Raw genomic sequence first — 9,306 nt, 5'->3', positions numbered from 1 at the left:
AAAATAGGTTGGACTAACTTTTCATGGAAGGAGCCTTGGTTACAGCTTTGGATTCCTCATGGGCACCCTGCATAAACGTTTTAACACCAAAATTATCAGAGCACTTGTTTAGTCTAGTTCAGAATATAGAGGCAACTGCAATAGAATAATTAGTCGTGAAACTACCAAGCAACACTCAAGTTTTTTTTCTAGTGCTTTGGAAGACAGAAAAAGAAAATCCAAATGCTGTCGTCTGGCTCCCCCCCCCCCCCCTCTTGCCCAAGTAAATGCAAATAAACTGTTCGTTCTGACAAGTTTGTTCATTTGTTGCAAGAATTAAAGTATTAGAGAACTCTAGAAAATTGCAATTCTAGGCTTCCACAAGTGTTGATTATGACCCATCCTATCACTGCCGTTTATACAGATTGATTGACCATGGTGAACAAACTTGTCCATCCAGACGATGCACATTACACTTAAATCAATACCATGCCTTTAATGCCAATTTATCATGCATCATATTCCATATCATTTCACAAACATATTAGAAATCTCAGGAGGCAAGAACAATCAACTCAATACATGTTCATAGATATGGAAGACAGCAAACAGTGGCCAAGTGCAAGAAAGTGGAACAACCATACCTGGAGCTGTTTTAGAAGCTTATCCAGCTTTGCATATTGCTTATCAAGCTCCTGAACCTGGAAACCAGTTCACAGTAATATTCAAATTGAGACATGCAAAATGACTGACCATATTTTATTTTTATTTTTATTTTTTCAGTGAAACATGAAGTTTATATCAATAAATGTACAAGACGAATTAATTAAACAGAAGAATCAGAATAATTAAGAAGAGGTTATGGAATAGGTCATGCTAAGCAAAACACACATATTCAACGAATTTATGAATACCTTTTTGAAGAGAGTTATCCAAGCCCGTATCTGTTGAATTCATTGCATTCGCACCTAGCTCAATATCTCCACCACCATTACCTTGCTCGCGAGGGATCTCAAATGAATCCTACAAATAGATCTGATCGTCAGCATATATGACTCAAATATAAGCCACAGAACTGGAGAATGGCCGCACTAGAATATGAGATGCCCGTTCATATTGCAGCTGCTATCTGCACGTCCTAAACTCCGAGTAAATTACCAAAAAACTAAAATACTACACTAAGCCATATCATTGAAGCATGCATTTATCTAACAAAAATGTAAAATGTAAAGCACCAAGAAGCATTTTGCCTCAAGAACTTTGTAGTCATTTCAAACCAACACATCTTTGGCAAACGTCATGAAGTTACCCAACTCCAATCCAAAGGATGAATATTGTTACCTGACCAACCATCAGGAGAAGCAAATATTTAGTGGAGCAACTGTATTCAGTTTTTCCTCCTCCTCCATAATCCAGTTTACAAAACTGAGCTATGAATCTCATTGCATTCAATACAGGATATTGGAAATAAAAGATCAATGTGCAGTTTCCCTATCTGATGAACTTTCTACGTACCAAAAAAATGTCAACTATAAAACACTCACATTCCTCACACTGAAACAAATGATTCAAGCAAAAGCACCAATTTAGGCACCAAATATTACTCGACCTTCCATTTAGTTCCAAAATTTTATCATGAACTACGTCATAATGACTAACAGTTTTTCGCCTTTGAGCGTCATCATTCAGCCTATAAAGGACACCTCAGATAATGGAGTTAACATAGATAGGCAAAGGATGAGATTGAACCTTTTTTTAAACTGCGATGGATATATTATACCAAAATAAATTTCTGGAACTAAATCAAGATCTGAGTAAAATTAAAGGAGTTGTAAGTGTGGTTTTGTCAAATATTACATTTTCTTTAATCTATGTGTAAATCTAACATTTTTTTCCCCTCAATAGTATGTTTGAATAGAGGAAAATGAATGAGAAGGAAGGTAAGAAAAAAGGTTAGATTTACATCCCAATATTAAAATATGAAAATTTTAATTTTAATTCCTTCCTTTCCTCTCCATTCTCCTCAATCTCCTGACATACCCAAAGGCAAAGACATGCCTATGAATGCGTTCGCAGCATGACTTGGAATAGATCCGCAGCCCCTCTCTCGCACAAGGCCGCGATTTGAAACCAATGCAACACTTTGACAAAAAGCAATTCTAAAAATGAATTTTTCCTCCTTTCTGAGAGTTTTGTTCTTCTGCATGGCCACGTTTGCAAATTTCCTCCTTTTCTGAACTTGAAATGTTACAACGTTGCTAAGCAGGAGAATATTACCTAGAACCCAGATCAAATTTCATTGTCCATGTAATCTTTTATTTCGGATGAGCATATTAGAATGTGGTAGTCGTATGCCAAATCAAAATATGACATTTAGGCAGGATCGGTAGTTCAGTCCAGGTAATGAAACTCCAATTTCTAAAGCCTGATTAACTAGAAAGGACCGCTGAATTGATAGATCGACTTGGGAAAAGTATTTGAAATCCATCACAGTTAGCCAACAGCTGCGTATTTCCAGCCTTTTCTCTGGAAGAAAGCGGAAAGACTAGAGCAGAAGATGAACTAAAACTCACATTGAGATTGCCCACCGCGCAACCAACAAGAAATTAAATACCCCGCTATAGCCAATGCTAGATCAGTGCAGGACCAGAACAAGAACATCCAAATACCTCCCAACAAACAAGAAGACTCCGCAAATCAACAATGACGGAACAAGAAAACAACTTTAAGAATGATACGTTACCGATAGAAGATCGTTCATGGTGGGAGAGAGCTAAGAAATTTCAAGGCTGAAACTTTATCAAAGGTGAGGAAATAATAATCGATAGCTGAGAAGGGCCTGGTGATCAAGATACCAGGCCTTGGAATCTGCAGAGAGAAAAGAGTAAAGTGAAGGAAGGAACGTGGTTTTGATTTTCTTTTATTGGGTATCAATCTGACGGGTTGTATACCTGGTATGGAAGTGGAACCACCCCAAGACTGAACGGTGACAGCTTGAAAGCAACTGTCTTCTTTCCAAAAACGTTGAAAAAGGAAATAAGATATTTTTTAATTTAATCTGATCTTAATAAATAATCAATTTAGTCTCCAGTGACTCGTTTTTTTTTTTTATTAATTGTGAGTTGCGATTGTAATTTTAGTTCAATCATTTGACTCGTAATTTTTTTCTGCCAGCGAAGACTCGTTATTTTCTTTGACTGGTTGTGATTATAATTTTAATTCAATAATTTTGGCGAAGATTTAGCGTTATTAAATCAAGAGAGTTGGATGCAGTGTTTTTTAATCAAAATTGATTGATAACAGAATTGACTTGTTATCTGATCTGGGCTTTAATACACGAGACTTTACCAGAAAAAATATTGATTCTTTCTTTAAACTATTTTTAATGATAAACTACAGTCAGCTTTTCATCTTGACCATCTTTTTAATTGCATTTGAACTTCCAAGAAATAAAATCACACAAATCTTAATTTATAATATGCAAAATAAAGGGGGCAAAAGAGCCCCTTGTGAATATTCAAGTTTTTGTAATTTTTAAGCAATGGATTCTTACAAAAGCACTCCCTTTTTAACTACCTGAATTTTCTCCTTAAATTAGATATATCATTAATTTAATTACTACTATAAGAAGGATCGTGTTCTTCTTTTCAAAAGCATTAAATGACAATAATAAATACATATAATTAAATTAGATAAACATGAATGACATTGTGCGTAGAAAAATTTATTGAGAGGAAATATAGGAAAAAGTTCCAAACCCATATCTTATGGTAGCATGTTATGTTGTCTCAACTCTCAAGAGTATGAAAATATTGGTAAAACTAAAAGGATATCCCTTCTAAGAATAATAAAAGCATATCATTACCTAAGTTTGCAGAAAAAAAGCATATCAGCTGCATTCACGGAAGTCCATTGCCGTTTCCTGCCAACAAACTTCCGTCTATCGCGTCGCAACTTCAACAACACCTTTTTTTTTCTAAAAATTAAAACCGGATAATATTACTCAAAGAGAGGAGAGATTCTTACATACAATGAGAGTACCACATCATCCCAACTCTGTCCAATCAATACACAGCAACTCTGCTTTTTTTATCCTTGTTGGCACCTAACTTGGCTGCTAACTCCCCTCCAAAAGCACTGATAATTCTAACCGGCAAATCCTATAAAGAAAAAAGACACCCTAAATGAAATTGAAGAGGGAAGTGGATTTCATCACAGAGGAGCTCATCCCTAACCCCTCTCCCCTCTCTTCTATAGCTTCTCCACGGCAGCAGCGACTCCCCTATAGCCGGCAACTAGATACTCGACTGGAACAATGAGAAGGAAACCCCTCTATCCTTTCTCATAACCACAGGCGACGGCAGTGGCGGCGGCGATTCCCCTGTAGTCAGCGACGAGATGGTCGACCGAAATCGTGAGAACCACAACACTCTCTCATCCTTTCTCATAACTACAAGTTGTAAGTTTTCGTTCTCTCTCTCCTCCTCCTCCAGCGTCACTCAATATAAAAACAGAAACTAAATCAAACTCAATCTAAATCACCGAATCTAGAATGCAGAAACTTTTTTGATGTTCAGAAAAATAATATAGAGAGGGATTATACCAACCCCCATAAAAAACAATAGATCAAATACAAAGGGTGAAATAAGGTACAAAAAAACTTATCACAAATAACACATTTCTTCCATGAACTAAGAAAATCTACAATCTTTATCAAGTACGAATCAAACCTTCTTTGCTCAATACACAATCTAGAGATACAGAGCAAAATGGGGCGTGATGGGAGGCTCTCTGCTAGTGATGCAACTCTCTGTTGACAATGCTATCTTTCGCTAGCGGATAACTCTCTGCTCACAGAGAAGATGCAGCAAGGTCCAAAGCTAAGGTAGGGCATACTCTTTGAACTCTTTTCGATTTCCCTCCTGGGTTGGGGCACGATTCTTCAAGCTTTCAATCTCTCTAGTCGAAGCACAGCATGGGAAAAATGAAAATATTCTACGTGTTTTGTTTTTTCATTTTTCAATCTAAGGTTTATTTTTCAACCTGGGAGTGTTTTTAGAGGGGAGTCAGCAGCCAAGTTAGGTGCCAACAAGGATAAAAAAAGCTGAGTTGCTGTGTTTTGATTGGACAGAGTTGGGATGATGTGGCACTCTCAGTGTGTGTAAGAATCTCTCCAAAGAGAGTTAGGTGATGTCCCCCTTATTTTTAGAACAGAAGCTAGAATAGGAGTGGAGGTTGGTTAAAAATACTACATCCAATCATAATTATAAGATATCATTTATAAATTATAAATAAGGTCTTTTAATTAAAATCGGGAGGTGATGCAAAAAATAATGTCATCTAACTTCTAGCAATTCCCCACTCATCACCCTTGTCATTTATTGACTTATTTCTAGTGGCTTTTTTTTTTCCAACTATGTACTGCCTATTATTTTTTAATATAAAAATTAGTTGAAAGATGAACTTGATCTACACATAATATCTCAATTCAGTTGTCTCTTAAATTTATAATTATTAATTATATATAAATCAAGAAGGTTCTCATTGAAAGATAATTCTAATATATATAATTGAAAATATATTTTAGGAATAACAACATATATTTATTATAAATAACTAATTTAACTAAATATTTTAATAAATTTAAATTATTTAATTTAATTTCCTGGTGAAAAAATTATTTATTTAATTTTATATTAAAAACTAAATAGAGTTTTTTGTTTTTTCAAGTTTAAGTTAGCTTCTTTGTTGCTAATGATATCATTTTCTTACTTTGGGAAGCAAACTAAGATTACATGGGTGTTTGTTTTGTTCTGAAAATACTTTTAAAAAATATTTCTACGCATGTGAAGACAATTTCTATAATGGATTTTTTTTATACATCATAAAATCATTTTTAAAATTATGATTTTGTTTTTATTTAAACACCTCTTAAGACACAAAAGAACAGAGAGAAAATTGTATTAAAGTGGCACCAAAGAAAATTAAGTACAAAAAAAATTCTTGAAATTATCAAATTAATTTGAAGTCTCAATGATTTCATCAAAAAACTTTACTTGTTTAATTACTAAATTACCCTCATCATTTTTTTAAAGTATGTATTGACAAGTAAAAGGGTAGTCATTAACAAATTCACGCACAATAATTAGTAATTATTACAGTAGGTTCTAACAACATATTTCTCAGTACATCATAAAGATTTAATGCAACAATGCAATTTTTCCAAAAACAAAACATTTTATTTGTCCTTGGCCCGTAAGCAAAGCCACTCTAGCCAAATTAACAACAAATCATATCCCACGCTATGATAAATATTAAAATAGACGACCCCCTTTTTATACAGGAGGAGGCTGTTGATGTAGGAACGAGACAGGTTGCCTTGTTTGTACTTTGCTCTGTTTTGATTCTGTGAATGTCATCCAGCTTTTTGTTAAAAAAAATGATTATTTAAAACTCACATGATAATTCAACAATTAACACAACGCCACAAGGCATCAGGACTAAAAAAATCAAATCAAGTGTCAAAGAAATATTTTAAGTGCAAGTTTAACAACGAAACTCCTTGAAACTCTGACGATTTCACAGGGGTAAATACCCACTGCTGCTAAAAAATAAACAGAAGCAAATATATCAACAAGAGTTAGATATTGTTTGGTATGAGAAAGGAAAATTTTTTTAATGAGTTTTATTTGAAAATTTTGAGAAGTTGGGTTTTAAAATTTTAATAAAGAGAAGAAGTAATATAAATTAATTAAAAACTTTTAATCCTATTTTTTTTAATTTTTTAAATCAAGCTTTTTAAAAAAATTTCTACCTAGTAGGATAAGGGAGTGTTTGGATAAAATTTGAAAAATAGATTCTGGAGAATAGATTTTATGAAGAATGAAAATTTTGTGAAAAAGTGATTATGATAAAGTAAGAGTGTTTGGATAGTTGTTATTATAATTACTTTTTATATGTACAACTTACTAAAAAGAGTATAAGTTAATATGATAATTACATAAAAGATAGATTTTATAATATAATTTAATTGGGATAATTAATCTCCTCCTTATAGTTTCATTTGATTTTTAATTAGATCCTTATAATTTTTTCTTTTTTATTAGATCCTTTTACTTTGTGTGTTTTTAATTAGGTCCTTCTATTTTTTTCTTCTTTTTATCAGGTCCTTATAGTTTCACTTATTTTTTAATTAGGTGCTTTGTAGTTTTTGAAAAATTATTTATTAACTTTATTCTTTAAAATTAATTTCATTTTTAAATTAATAATTATATAATGGACAAATAATTAATATAATCATTTAGTAATTAATAAATAATCAGAATAATAATTATGCTTAAATATAAATTATTTATAATCATATTTTAATTTTAGATAAATTTATTATTATAATTTGAATTTTATAATTATAAAAATTTGAATTGAAAATAATAATATATTTGTTTAACTAAAATTTAAAAGAATATTAACATAAGATTGTTACATAATTTATTATTTGTAAAATGTTATTATTTGTAAAATAAAGAATAGAAACTAGAAGGACCTAATTAAAACAAAGTAAAACAATAAGGACCTGATAAAAAAAAATTATAAGGACTTGATTAAAAATATATGAAAGTATAAGAATCTGATAAAAAGAAAAAAAAATATAGGGACCTGATTAAAAACCAGTTAAACTATAAGGACTTATATATTAATTATCCCAATTTAATTTTAAGAAATAAATTTTTTGATAGTATATTTTTTATGAACATAATTAACAATATATAAGAAAATATAAGTAATAAATAATTAATATGTGTATATGTATTTATAAAACATAATATTAAATATGTTTATAAAAAATGATTTTTTTCGCTAAAAAATATAAACACCTTTGTGGTTCTTAGATCCCATGAAACTTTCACCTTATCCCTACTTGTTATGCTATAAAACAATTACAGCTCTTCAGTCATCACAAGTTAATCAACTCAAAATCAATTAAAATAGCAAGTGTTATTGTTATCCAAATAAGCTATGAATACCATGTTAACATTTTTATTTCCTTCATTATTATTCCAAACAAATAGAAACGCCATCTTTTTATTTATAATATGTAATTAATTTTTTTAACCCAACATAAAATGAAACTATGTTCCTATTCCTTTCGTGATCGGGGAAAAAAAGAAATTAATTTTAATAACCATAAAACATTCTCTTTCTAATTATGAAATTATTTCTTTTATTTAAGCAAATGGCATTTTTTTAACCAATTAATCTATCTCTTTAACAAGTAGAGTTTGAAGCTCTATTTGCCATATTCTGTCTAAAAGCAAATACCTATTCTAGGAGCATTACATCACCAAATATCTATTCCTATCTCAATCTATAGGTAAATGAGTTCCATTATTTGTTTGTTATGGACGATTTAAATTATAAGGAACTATTTCTATAAATTAGGATATGAACTCTCTCTCTCTCTCTCTCTCTCTGTTTTTTTTTCTTTCCATTTTTTTGTGTTCTCTCCTTGCCTATTCACTCAGTCTTGTGTTAATGCTTGAATGCGGCTAAAATACAACATCTAATAATTTCATTCAAAACAGGATTACGAAGAATTACAAAGGTTACAAAAATATGTCTATATGGAAAACTAATGTAAACTACATGGCCAAGAAACAAGTCCTCTGACTCTGAAAGCAACCCAGATCCCTGAAACTGAATAGATTAGCACGATGTTTTGGTTTCAAACAGAGCAAGCAATTAAAATCAAATGAACCCAGAAATCTGAGAAGGAAATAAACAAGCTACACAAATGAACTCAAAATAAAAAAATCAACCCACTAGTGAAGCCAAAACGTCAACCGCAACTATAAAGCAAGCAAAAGCAGCTATGCACCAAGCAAACACCCCCCTAAGCCGCATTGAAACGAAAATTAACCAGGTAAGATGAATCTGAGAAGGAAACAATCTATGAATCTAGATAAAGAAAAAAAAAAAAGAGCACCAGACGATGCATAACATATTGGTAGAACAAGCATGAACCAACCGAAATAGAGAGTAGCAAGAAATTGAAGGCAGGATTTCAATGCAATGGAGAAGAAGAAAATACTAAGGGAAGAATTGATTATTCAAGAGGAGACACCTTACCTGAGTACTGGATCTGAGCCAGGGAACACACCGATGGCAACCTCACACAACCACCACCGAAGGATGCATCACAACAACGAACCCAAGCCAACGATGGATAGATCAGACAACCCAAGGGGCGATCTTCTTCTGTAGATTAGAGAATTTTCTCACCCGCGCCTTCAAACCACAACTTGACGGCCCACTTCACCAGTGGCAAGG

The 9,306-nt window shown here is 32.2% G+C and overlaps 1 long non-coding RNA gene across 2 annotated transcripts; it reads right to left on the bottom strand.

Moving 5' to 3' along the window:
- Window positions 1-3: 3 nt before the first annotated feature.
- On the bottom strand, window positions 4-2,982 carry LOC114724677 (uncharacterized). Of its 2 annotated transcripts, XR_003738341.1 has the most exons (5): window positions 2,931-2,982; window positions 2,723-2,847; window positions 894-1,002; window positions 624-680; window positions 4-67 (listed from the first exon to the last, which is right to left on the bottom strand). It is a non-coding gene; the product is annotated as an uncharacterized LOC114724677 (long non-coding RNA). The 2 variants fall into 2 exon arrangements; XR_003738340.1 differs by lacking the exon at window positions 2,931-2,982 and having other exon boundaries at window positions 2,723-2,895.
- Between the last annotated feature and the right edge of the window lie 6,324 nt (window positions 2,983-9,306).

Source organism: Neltuma alba, unplaced genomic scaffold (assembly GCF_004799145.2).
Source record: "Neltuma alba isolate B1F8T4 unplaced genomic scaffold, ASM479914v2 tig00012194_pilon, whole genome shotgun sequence".
Lineage (NCBI taxonomy): Eukaryota > Viridiplantae > Streptophyta > Magnoliopsida > Fabales > Fabaceae > Neltuma > Neltuma alba.
Note: the sequence above shows the minus strand (reverse complement) of the source record. Positions and strands in the feature narration are given on the sequence as shown.